The following is a 12863-nucleotide window of genomic DNA, read 5'->3' on the forward strand; positions in this document are numbered from 1 at the left end:
ATTTGAGCTGGAAAACATAAAGCTAAGATCCAATACCTTGGGGGTTTTACTGCTATTAACTGACATGGCCCTTTCACTAAATCTCCAGGTCGTAGACCTTGCAGAGACTGTTTGTTGTCGTATAGTCGCTAAGTCATCTCCAACTCTTTTGTGACCCTAGGCTCCTCTGTCCATGGGATTCTCCAGGCAAGAATACTGGAGTGGGTTGCTATGCTCTCCTCCAGGGGATCTTCCTGACCCAGAGATCAAACCTGTGTCCCTGACGTCTCCTGCTTTGACATTGCAGCTTATGATAATACTTTAGGCTATGGGAGTTAAGGGTTTCTGAGAGCTTTGCTAATTTCGTTTTAGAATTCCTCTAGTTCTATTTTTTTGTTTGTTTGTTTTTTTGTGAGATTTCTGGATGATTAGTTTTACAGTAGAAGACAAAACTTTATGAAGTTATTTAATAAAAATACCAGTAAAATACATGTCCCTCTCATTAGAGAAATAAGGGAAAACAAGTTGGGAAAATAAAAGCAGGCAATTTTCTTTTTCCTTTTTAGTTCAGTTCGGTCACTCAGTCGGGTCCGACTCTGCAATCCCATGGACTGTAGCATGCCAGGCCTCCCTGTCCATCACCAACTACTGGAGTTCACTCAGACTCATGTCCACTGAGTCGATGAGGCCATCTAACCATCTCATCCTCTGTCATCCCCTTCTCCTCCTGCCTTCAATCTTTCCCAGCATCAGGGTCTTTTCAAATGAGTCAGTTCTTCCCATCAGGTGGCCAGAGTATTGGAGTTTCAGCTTCAGCATCAGTCCTTCCAAAGAATATTCAGGACTGATTTCCTTTAGGACGGACTGCTTGGATCTCCTTGCTGTCCAAGGGACTCTCAAGAGTCTTCTCCAATACCACAGTTCAAAGCATCAATTCTTTGGCGCTCAGCTTTCTTTATAGTCCAACTCTCACATCCATACATGACTATTGGAAAAACCATAGCTTTGACTAGATGGACCTTTGTTGGGAAAGTAATGTCTTTGCTTTTTAATATGCTGTCTAGGTTGGTCATAACTTTTCTTCCAAGAGGCAAGTGTTTTTTAATTTCATGGCTGCAGTCACCACCTACAGTAATTTTGGAGCCCAATAAAATAAAGTCTCTCACTGTTTCCCCGTCTATTTGCCATGAAGTAATGGGACCAGATGCCATGATCTTAGTTTTCTGAATGTTGAGTTTTAAGCCAACTCTCACTTTCAACAAGAGGCTCTTTAGTCCTTCGCTTTCTGCCATAAGGGTGGTGTCATTTACATATCTGAGGTTATTGATATTTCTCCCAGCAAACTTGATTCCAGCTTGTGGTTCATCCAGTCCAACATTTCTCATGATGTACTCTGCGTATAAGCTAAATAAGCAGGGTGACAATATTCAGCCTTGATGTACTCCTTTTCCTATTTGGAACCAGTCTGCTGTTCCATGTCCAGTTCTAACTGTTGCTTCCTGACCTGCATACAGGCTTCTCAAGAGGCAGGTCAGGTGTGCTGGTATTACCATCTCTTGAAGAATTTTCCACAGTTTGTTGTGATCCACACGGTCAAAGGCTTTGGTGTAGTTAATAAAGCAGAAGTAGATGTTTTTCTGGCGCTCTCTTGCTTTTTCAATGGTTCAACGGATGTTGGCAATCTGATCTCTGGTTCCTCTGCCATTTCTAAATCCAGCTTGAACATCTGGAAATTCACGGTTCACATATTGTTGAAGCCTGGCTTGGAGAATTTCGAGCATTACTTTACTACCGTGTGAGATGAGTGCAATTGTGTGGTAGTTTGAGCATTCTTTGGCATTGCCTTTCTTTGGATGAAAGGCAGGAATGAAAACTGACCTTTTCCAGGCCTGCGGCCACTGCTGAGTTTTCCAAATTTGCTGGCATATTGAGTGCAGCACCTTCATAGCATCATCTTTCAGGATTTGAAATAGCTTAACTGGAATTCCATCACTTCCACTAGCTTTGTTCATAGTGATGCTTCCTAAAGTCCACTTGACTTTGCATTCTAGGATGTCTGGCTCTAGGTGAGTATCACACCATCATGATTATCTGGGTCATGAAGATCTTTTTTGTATAGTTCTTCTGTGTATTCTTGCCACCTTTTCTTAATATCATCTGCTTCTGCTAGGTCCATAGCATTTCTGTCCTTTATTGTGCCCATCTTTGCATGAAATGTTCTCTTGGTGTCTCTAATTTTCTTGAGGAGATCTCTAGTCTTTCTCATTCTGTTGTTTTCCTCTATTTCTTTGCATTGATCACTGAGGAAGGCTTTCTTATCTCTCCTTGCTATTCTTTGGAATTCTGCATTCAAATGGGTATATCTTTCTTTTTCTCCTTTGCCTTTTGCTTCTCTTCTTTTCATAGCTATTTGTAAGGCCTCTTCAGACAGCCATTTTGCCTTTTTGCATTTCTTTCTCTTGGGGATGGTCTTGATCCCTGCCTCCTGTACAATGTCACAAACCTCTGTCCATAGTTCTTCAGGCAGTCTGTCTATCAGATCTTATCCTTTGAATCTATTTGTCACTTCCACTTTATAATCATTAGGGATTTGATTTAGGTCCTACCTGAATGGTCTAGTGGTTTTCCCTACTTTCTTCAATTTAAGTCTGAATTTTGCAATAAGGAATTCATGATCTGAGCCACAGTCAGCTCCCAGTCTTGTTTTTGCTGACTGTATAGAGCTTCTCTGAGAGGAGCAACCCCAAATCCAAGGAGCGGTGGCTGCATGGGCACAGGGGGGCCGAGAGGAGCTACTCCACATTCAAGGTCACGAGGGGTGACCTCGTCCAAGGTAAGGAGCAGCGGTTACACTTTGCTGGAGCAGATGTGAAGAGATACCCCACGTCCAAGGTAAGAGAAACCCAAGTGAGATGGTCGGTGTTGCGAGAGGGCATCAGAGGGCAGACACACTGAAACCGTAATCACAGAAAACTAGTCAATCTGATAGCACAGACCACAGCCTTGTCTAACTCAATGAAACTAAGCCATGCTGTGTGGGGCCACCCAAGATGGATGGGTCATGGAGAGGTCTGCCAGAAGGGAATGGCAAACCACTTCAGTATTCTTGCCTTGAGAACCCCATGAACAGTACGAAAAGGCAAAATCAGGATACTGAAAGAGGAACTCCCTAGGTCAGTAGGTGCCAAATATGCTACTGGAGATCAGTGGAGAAATAACTCCAGGGAAAAATGAAGGGATGAAGCCAAAGCAAAAACAGTACCCAGTTGTGGATGTGACTGGTGATAGAAGCAAGGTCCAATGCTGTAAAGAGCAATATTGCATAGGAACCTGGAATGTTAGGTCCATGAATCAAGGCAAATTGGATGTGATCAAACAGGAAATGGCAAGACTGAATGTCGACATTCTAGGAATCAGCAAACTAAAATGGACTGGAATGGGTGAATTTAACTCGGATGACCATTACATCTACTACTGTGGGCAGGAATCCCTTAGAAGAAATGGAGTAGCCATCATAGTCAACAAAAGAGTCCAAAATGCAGTACTTGGATGCAATCTCAAAAATGACAGAATGATCTCTGTTCCTTTCCAAGGCAAACCATTCAATATCACGGTGATCCAAGTCTATGCCCCAACCAGTAATGCTGAAGAAGCTGAAGTTGAACGGTTCTATGAAGACCTACAAGACCTTTTAGAACTAACACCCAAAAAAGATGTCCTTTTCATTATAGGGGACTGGAATGCAAAAGTAGGAAGTCAAGAAACACCTGGAGTAACAGGCAAATTTGGCCTTGGGATACGGAATGAAGCAGGGCAAAGACTAATAGAGTTTTGCCAAGAAAATGCACTGGTCATAGCAAACACCCTCTTCCAACAACACCAGAGAAGACTCTACACATGGTCATCACCAGATGGTCAACACCGAAATCAGATTGATTATGTTCTTTGCAGCCAAAGATGGAGCTCTATACAGTCAGCAAAAACAAGACCGGGAACAGACTGTGGCTCAGATCATGAACTCCTTATTGCCAAATTCAGACTTAAATTGAAGAAAGTAGGGAAAACCACTAGACCATTCAGGTATGACCTAAATCAAATCCCTAACGATTATACAGTGGAAGTGAGAAATAGATTTAAGGGACTAGATCTGATAGACAGAATGCCTGATGAGCTATGGATGGAGGTTTGTGACATTGTACAGGAGACAGGGATCAAGACCATCCCCATGGGAAAAAAATGCAAAAAAGCAAAATGGCTGTCTGAGGAGGCCTTACAAATAGCTATGAAAAGAAGAGAAGTGAAAAGCAAAGGAGAAAAGGAAAGATATACCCATTTGAATGCAGAGTTCCAAAGAATAGCAAGGAGAGAAAAGAAAGCCTTCCTCAGCGATCAGTGCAAAGAAATAGAGGAAAACAACAGAATGGGAAAGACTAGAGATCTCTTCAAGAAAATTAGAGATTCCAAGGGAACATTTCATGCAAAGATGGGCTCGATAAAGGACAGAAATGGTATGGACCTAACAGAAGCAGAAGATATTAAGAAAAGGTGGCAAGAATACACAGAAGAACTGTACAAAAAAGATCTTTATGACCCAGATGATCACGATGGTGTGATCACTGACCTAGAGCCAGACATCCTGGAATGTGAAGTCCAGTGGGCCTTAGAAAGCATCACTACAAACAAAGCTAGTGGAGGTGATGGAATTCTAGTTGAGCTATTTCAAATCCTGAAAGATGATGCTGTGAAGGTGCTGCACTCAATATACCAGAGAATTTGGAAAACTCAGCAGTGGCCACAGGCCTGGAAAAGGTCAGTTTTCATTCCAATCCCAAAGAAAGGCAATGCCAAAGAATGCTCAAACTACTGCACAATTGCACTCATCTCACACTCTAGTAAAGTAATGCTAAACATTCTCCAAGTCAGGCTTCAGCAATACGTGAAACATGAACTTCCAGATGTTCAAGCTGGTTTTAGAAAAGGCAGAGGACCAGAGATCAAATTGTCAACATCTGCTGGATCATTGAAAAAGCAAGAGAGTTCCAAAAAAATCATCTATTTCTGCATTATTGACTATGCCAAAGCCTTTGACTGTGTGGATCACAATAAACTGTGGAAAATTCTGAAAGAGATGGGAATACCAGACCACCTGACCTGCCTCTTGAGAAACCTATATGCAGGTCAGGAAGCAACAGATAGAACTGGACATGGAAAAACAGACTGGTTCCAAATAGGAAAAGGAGTACGTCAAGGCTGTACATTGTCACCCTGCTTATTGAACATATATGCAGAGTACATCATGAGAAATGCTGGGCTGAAAGAAGCACAGGCTGGATTCAAGATTGCCGGGACAAATATCAATAATCTCAGATATGCAGATGATACCACCCTTATGCAGAAAGTGAAGAAGAACTAAAAAAACTCTTGATGAAAGTGAAAGAGGAGAGTGAAAAAGTTGGCTTAAAGCTCAACATTCAGAAAACCAAGATCATGGTATCCAGTCCCATCACTTCATGGGAAATAGATGGGGAAACAGTGGAAACAGTGGCTGACTTTATTTTTCTGGGCTCCAAAATCAGTGCAGATGGTGATTGCAGCCATGAAATTAAAAGACGCTTACTCCTTGGAAGGAACATTATGACCAACCTAGATAGCATATTCAAAAGCAGAGACATTACTTTGCCAACAAAGGTTTGTCTAGTCAAGGCTATGGTATTTCCAGTGGTCATGTATGGATGTGAGAGTTAGACTGTGAAGAAAGCTGAGCACCGAAGAATTGATGCTTTTGAACTGTGGTGCTGGAGAAGACTCTTGAGAGTCCCTTGGACTGCAAGGAGATCCAACCAGTCCATTCTGAAGGAGATCAGCCCTGGGATTCCTTTGGAAGGAATGATGCTAAAGCTGAAACTCCAGTACTTTGGCCACCTCATGCGAAGAGTTGATTCATTGGAAAAGACCCTGATGCTGGGAGGGATTGGGGGCAGGAGGAGAAGGGGACGACAGAGGATGAGATGGCTGGATGGCATCACTGACTCGATGCACTTGAATTTGAGTAAATTCCAGGAGTTGGTGATGGACAGGGAGGTCTGGTGTGCTGCGATTCATGGGGTTGCAAAGAGTTGGACACGACTGAGCAACTGAACTGAACTGATAGAGCTTCTCCATCTTTGGCTGCAAAGAATATAATCAATCTGATTTCAGTATTGACCATCTCATAATGTCCATGTGTAGAGTCGAGTCTTCTCTTGTGTTGTTGGAAGAAGGTGTTTGCTGACCAGAGCGTTCTCTTGGCAAAACTCTATTAGCTTTTGCCCTGCTTCATTCTGTACTCCAAGGCCAAATTTGCCTGTTACTCCAGGTGTTTCTTGACTTCCTACTTTTGCATTCCAGTCCCCTATAATGAAAAGGACATCTTTTTTGGGTGTTAGGTCTAAAAAGTCTTGTAGGTCTGCATAGAACCGTTCAACTTCAGCTTCTTCAGCATTACTGGTTGAGGCATAGACTTGGATCTCCATGATATTGAAAGGTTTGCCTTGGAAACGAACAGAGATCATTCTGTCATTTTTGAGATTGCATCCAAGTACTGCATTTCGGAGTCTTGTTGTCTATGACGGCTACTCCATTTCTTCTATGGGATTCTTGTCCACAGTAGTAGATGTAATGGTCATCTGAGTTTAACTCACCCATTCCAGTCCATTTTAGTTTGCTGATTACTAAAATGTTTTTTTCTTTACTTATCTTCTTTTCTTTCTCTTCTCTCTTTCCTCCCTTCCTTTGTCTCTTTCTCTCCTTCTTTTTCTCTGCCTCGCCCTGCCATGGTTAGAGCAGCAGCTCTCAGAGAAGCATCAATCTTTTCTGGGAACAAACAGGCAATAACCAGAATATATTCATAACCCAGGCAGGAGGCTTTGACAGGAAGTCCATAAGGAGAGTTTAAGGATTCCTGAAGTTTGGTTCCTATCCACGCCTGGTCTCCAGAGCTTTTCCAGGATTGTGTCACTAGCTGGTGGGATGTATTTTGGAAACATCCTCATTATACCTATAAAATTACCCCACTAATGTTAGTCTTACACCCCTGCCAATTGATTTTTGCTATTATGTATAATACCATAGGGCTACCCTGGTGGCTCAGCAGTAAAGAACCTGCCTGCCAAAGAAGGAGACATGGGTTCGATCCTTGGGTTGGGAAGATCTCCTGGAGAAGGAAATGGTATCCCACTCCAGTATTCTTGTCTGGGAAATCCCTTGGACAAAGGAGCCTGGTGGGCTACAGTCCATGGGGTTGCAAAGAGTCAGACATGGCTTAGTGACTAAACAACAACATGATGTAATAAAACAGTTTTGCTAACCTTCAGTAAAATTTTCTTTGGCACAACCAGAGAGGGTACCAATTTTTTTTTTTTTTTTTTGGATCATCCTGAGAGTCCCAAGTATTATCTAATTAGTTAGCATCCTAATTTTTTCCACTTACACTTTCTGAATCAGGGGCTGGTCTCTCATAGCCTAATCACCTCTTTGAATTCCTCCAACACCTGTGTTTCCTGTGTGAGTACATGAGCAATTCTCTTGGATAATGCTGCCCTTTTTCTGGGCATAGTGGTCAGCTAGAGCACTACCGGGAGATTCAAAGTCTTTGCATTTTGAGTCACCTTCCACTTTTATTATAGTTATTTCCTTAAGTGAAAGCAAGGCATTAAAAGTTCTTTAATTTGTTGCCTAGTTTTTATATGGGATCCTGCTGATATAAGAAAGGCTTTCTGAAATATTCTGAAGTCATAGACTACTCTTAAAAATATATCCATTATCAGTAAAACTATTTGCTCTTTTATTCTTTTCCAGCTGGTAGAGCCAGGTAAGGGCAATTATATCTGAGCTGATTTGATTTGGGGAGTTGCTTCTCTTCTAAAGGTGAGTTTGGGTTTGTGGTAACATAACCTGCTTGACAATTTCAGGTTTCTGTGTTTAAATAAGAGCCACCCACCAATAAAATCAGCTTAGGGTTATCCAGAGAATCTGTAATAAATTGGTAGGAGACATAGAAAATTCTTGAAGACATACAAATAATCATAAAGTTCTCCTTTAGGTAAAGGAAGGGGAGCGGTTGGGTTTCCTGTGTTGTAGCAATAGATAGTAATGTTGAAGGAAAAAGAGTAATGTTTCATTGGATGTGAGGCAACGAGTTGAGAAACACTGGCTACTTTCCATACATAAAGGAGCCTGTTCACGGAGAGCCATTAAATTTAGTGGACTCCCTACAACTAGGCCGGTTGAGGCTTCCGAAGCTGCGATGCTGCTGCTTGGTTCTTGGGTGTGTATACGTGTGCTTAGTCGCTCAGTTGTGTCCGACTCCTGGCAACCCCATGGACTGTTGCCGGCCAGGCTCCTCTGTCCATGGGATTCTCCAGGGAAGAATGCTGGAGTGGGCAGCCATTTCCTTCTCCAGGGGATCTTCCCAACCCAGGGATCGACCTGGGTCTCCTGCATTGCAGGTGGATTCTTTACTGTCTGAGCCACCAGGAAAGCCTACTTAGTTCTTAGATGAGGTAACTATGTCTTAGCGGCCAGGTCTAAACGACGATTGGAATAAGCTATGGGCCTCTAATGACTCCCAGGTAATCGAGTCAACACTTATGGTTTATGACAACTAGGCAACCCAGGTTTGGGGTTGTTGCAGACCTGTTCTTAGGTCTCAGAAAGTTTGTTCATCTTCCAAGTATACGTTCAAGGTCTGAAGATTTAGTTCTGAAAAGGAGATTCAATATTAGACAAGCTTGGCACAGAGTGTCTGCAAGATACAATCTCCCTTGCCTGTTGTTCAGTCCCTAAGTCATGTCTGACTCTGTGATCCCATAGGCTGCAGCATGCCCAGCTCCTCTGTCCTTAGCTATCTCCTGGAGTTTGCTCAAATTCATGTGCCTTGAACCTGTGATGCCATCCAACTATCTCATCCTCTGTGCCCCCTTCTCTTTTTGCCTTCAATCTTTCACAGCATCAGGGTCATCCTAGGAGTCCTCAAAGTTGTATTTTTAAAAGTTGGTCTTGGAAAATTCTGAATAGTTTGTCATTTTCAGTGTAGTGAGAGAGTTATCTTCTTGTGATATTGTCTGCCATAAATAATGAACTTGTTGCAAAACTGAATTTCTTTGAAGGGTGTAAGTCTCTTCTGGACTAAGGTCTTTAATAAATACACAAAAATCAATCTTAAAATTTTGCTCATTTTTTGAATATAGTAAAAGATCATCTACATATTAGATTAGAAGAGAATCACAAGGAAATCTCAAATCTTTAAGATCTCAATTAATATGAGAGAAATAAGAGGAGAGCTTCAGCAAATTTCTGAGACAAAATACTCCAGGTGTATTGCTTATTTTCCCATGAGAAAGGAAATAAATATTGACTGTCTGGACCTAATAGGATGCTAAAGAATGAACATAAGTCCATCAGAGTGAAGTGCGTGGTTTCGAGTGGTGGTGAAGACAAAATGGAATTGCGGTTAAAGACTAGTGGGGAAAAAGGAATCACCATTTTATTTATGGTGGCACAGTCTTGCATAAATCGATATCTTTGCCCATGAGGCTTCTTACCAGGCAATCCTGGAGTTTTATAAGAGCTGATGCAAGGAATAATGAATCCCCGATTTATAAAATCTTCTGTACTGGGTCTTAATCCTTCCTTAGCTTCAGGCTTTATAGAGTATTGAACAAGAACAGGGAAGGGTTTAGAAGAGTCCATTTCTATTTTGATGGGTTTGGTCTTCAGAATTCTTTAGTAGGTCTGTTTGGCCCAGAGAAAATTAGGGCTCACATAATTGCTCAAATTGAGATTCAGCTGGATTTTTAGGTATAGCAAAGCTGCCATCTAAATTGCACTATTAAAGGATTATGCATGGGAGAGACTTTGGGTGTTTCCAGCATAGTCTGAGGAACATTTGAATGGGTAGTTCTGTTTACATAAAACATCCTTGCCAATAAAATTTACTGGTGTGGTGTCAAAGAGAAGAAAAGCATGTTGACTAGTGAAGGGCCAAGAGTTACAGTCACAGGCTGGGTAATGGGAAGAGTTTGAGCACTATTTGAAATTCCTAAATGGTTTAATGATAGACATTGTGGTAGAATTTACATCAACAGATTAGCACGCATATCTGTCAAAAAGATTTGCTTTTGTTTTTTATTATTAAAGATAATTCTGATTTAGAGGAATCATTGGAAATTGGGGACTACAATAGCCCTCAGAGTCCCTTCATTATTCCTGTTTGGAATAACAAGGGGCAGTGTAGTTCTGTTTCATTTTGTTCTTTTTTTTTTTTGGACCATGCTCTGAGGCATATGGGAATCTCAGTGCCCGAACCAGGGATTGAATCCCAGGCCCACTGCTTTGGAAGCACTGACACGTAACCCCTGGACCACCAGCGAAGTCTCAATTCTGTTTCATTTTAGTTCAGATGGGGTAGATATTTTTTCAGGGCTCCCCTCTCTCCCTCCACTCCTTTATTTTACAGTATTGGCAAGTAGTCTTTGTCAAGGGAAAGTTTTTATCGTCTCTGGAGGGAGAGAAGGGTAGATTTAATTGCTTTAATCAGAACATTATGTGCTTTGTTGGTTTACTGGCTTATTTTTCTTTTGGGTACCTAGAGCCTTTTCAAAATGTTCAGCCAAATGTTAAAGTTTATGGAAAGGGGTGATCTGCAAATCAACTTTTTTTATGAACCAAATCTGCAATTTCTCCCTTTAAATCGCCAACAAAGAAAGGTGGACAGGGCATTAGAAATGACATCAGGAGCTGAACCAGGATATTGTCTAAGTATGCTGGTTAGTCTGCTGATGAAGACTCTTAGGATTCTTTTGCTATTTGCAAGATGGAATCAAGGCCCATGGTTTTTTGTTTTGTTTATTTAGTTTTTGTTTTAGTAAGAAATTCTTGTGTTACAGTTTCCAAAAGGTTCTCACCCATTTGCTGTACTTTAAGATGTCCTGACTGAGGATCCTCTATGACTCACCTCCCAGAATATTGGAAATAAAAGCCAAAATAAACAAATGGGACCTAATTAACCTTAAAAGCTTCTGCACATCAAAGAAAACTATTAGCAAGGTGAAAAGACAGCCTTCAGAATGGGAGAAGATAATAGCAAATGAAGCAACTGACAAACAACTAATCTCGAGAATATACAAGCAACTCCTACAGCTCAACTCCAGAAAAATAAATGACCCAATCAAAAAATGGGCCAAAGAACTAAATAGACATTTCTCTAAAGAAGACATACAGATGGCTAACAAACACATGAAAAGATGCTCAACATCACTCATTATCAGAGAAATGCAAATCAAAACCACTATGAGGTACCATTTCACACCAGTCAGAATGGCTGTGATCCAAAAGTCTACAAGTAATAAATGCTGGAGAGGGTGTGGAGAAAAGGGAACCCTCTTACACTGTTGGAGGGAATGCAAACTAGTACAGCCACTATGGAGAACAGTGTGGAGATTCCTTAAAAAACTGAAATAGAACTGCCTTATGATCCAGCAATCCCACTGCTGGGCATACACACTGAGGAAACCAGAAGGGAAAGAGACACGTGTACCCCAATGTTCATCGCAGCACTGTTTATAATAGCCAGGACATGGAAGCAACCTAGATGTCCATCAGCAGGTGAATGGATAAGAAAGCAGTGGTACATATACACAATGGAGTATTACTCAGCCATTAAAAAGAACACATTTGAATCAGTTCTAATGAGGTGGATGAAACTGGAGCCTATTATACAGAGTGAAGTAAGCCAGAAAGAAAAACACCAATACAGTATACTAACGCATATATATGGAATTTAGAAAGATGGTAACAATAACTCTGTGTACGAGACAGCAAAAGAGACACTGATGTATAGAACAGTCTTATGGACTCTGTGGGAGAGGGAGAGGGTGGGAAGATTTGGGAGAATGGCATTGAAACATGTAAAATATCATGTATGAAACGAGTTGCCAGTCCAGGTTCGATGCACGATACTGGATGCTTGGGGCTGGTGCACTGGGACGACCCAGAGGGATGGAATGGGGAAGGAGGAGGGAGGAGGGTTCAGGATGGGGAACACATGTATACCTGTGGCGGATTCATTTTGATATTTGGCAAAACTAATACAATTATGTAAAGTTTAAAAATAAAATTAAAAAAAAAAGATGTCCTGAGTAAAATGTATCTCATTATTTTTATTAAGATTTTTTTTTTACTAATAAAAGTATAGATCCTCATGCACTTATAAAAAGTCATACAGAGAGATCCCTTGTATCCTTTATCTAGTTTCCCCAAATATCTTGCAAACTGATGCACAATTTTACAAGGATATTGACGAGCCACCAACTTGTTCAGATGGCCCCAGTATTACTTGTAAACATTTGTGTGGACATGTGTACAATTTTATAGTTGGTTAGGTTGATGTACTCACCACCAACAGTCAAGATATAGAACAGTTCCACCTTGCAACAGCCCCTCCCGTTGTCCCTTAAACACCACATTTACCTCCCTCAAGCTCCTACATCCTTGGAAACCAATAATCTCTGTTTCTAAAATTGTGTTTTAGATGATATAGAAATGTTATATAAATGGAATCATGCAACCTTTTGAGATTTTTTTTTTTCACTTAGCACAGCCTCTGGAGATTCGGTTGTAGCAGTTATCCATAATTCATTCATTTTTAATGGCTGAATAGTATTCCATTTTCCTCATTCACCCCCTGAAGGACACCTATGTTGGGCTTCCCCCAGTTTTTTGGCTGTTACAAAGAAAGCTGGTATGAGCGTTCATGGACAGGTTTTTGTATAAACACAAGATTTCATTTATGTGGAATAAACGCCTGAGTGCAACTGGTGAGATGCATGCTAATTGCGTGTTTAGTT

This window comes from Bubalus kerabau, chromosome 11 (assembly GCF_029407905.1).
Source record: "Bubalus kerabau isolate K-KA32 ecotype Philippines breed swamp buffalo chromosome 11, PCC_UOA_SB_1v2, whole genome shotgun sequence".
Lineage (NCBI taxonomy): Eukaryota > Metazoa > Chordata > Mammalia > Artiodactyla > Bovidae > Bubalus > Bubalus kerabau.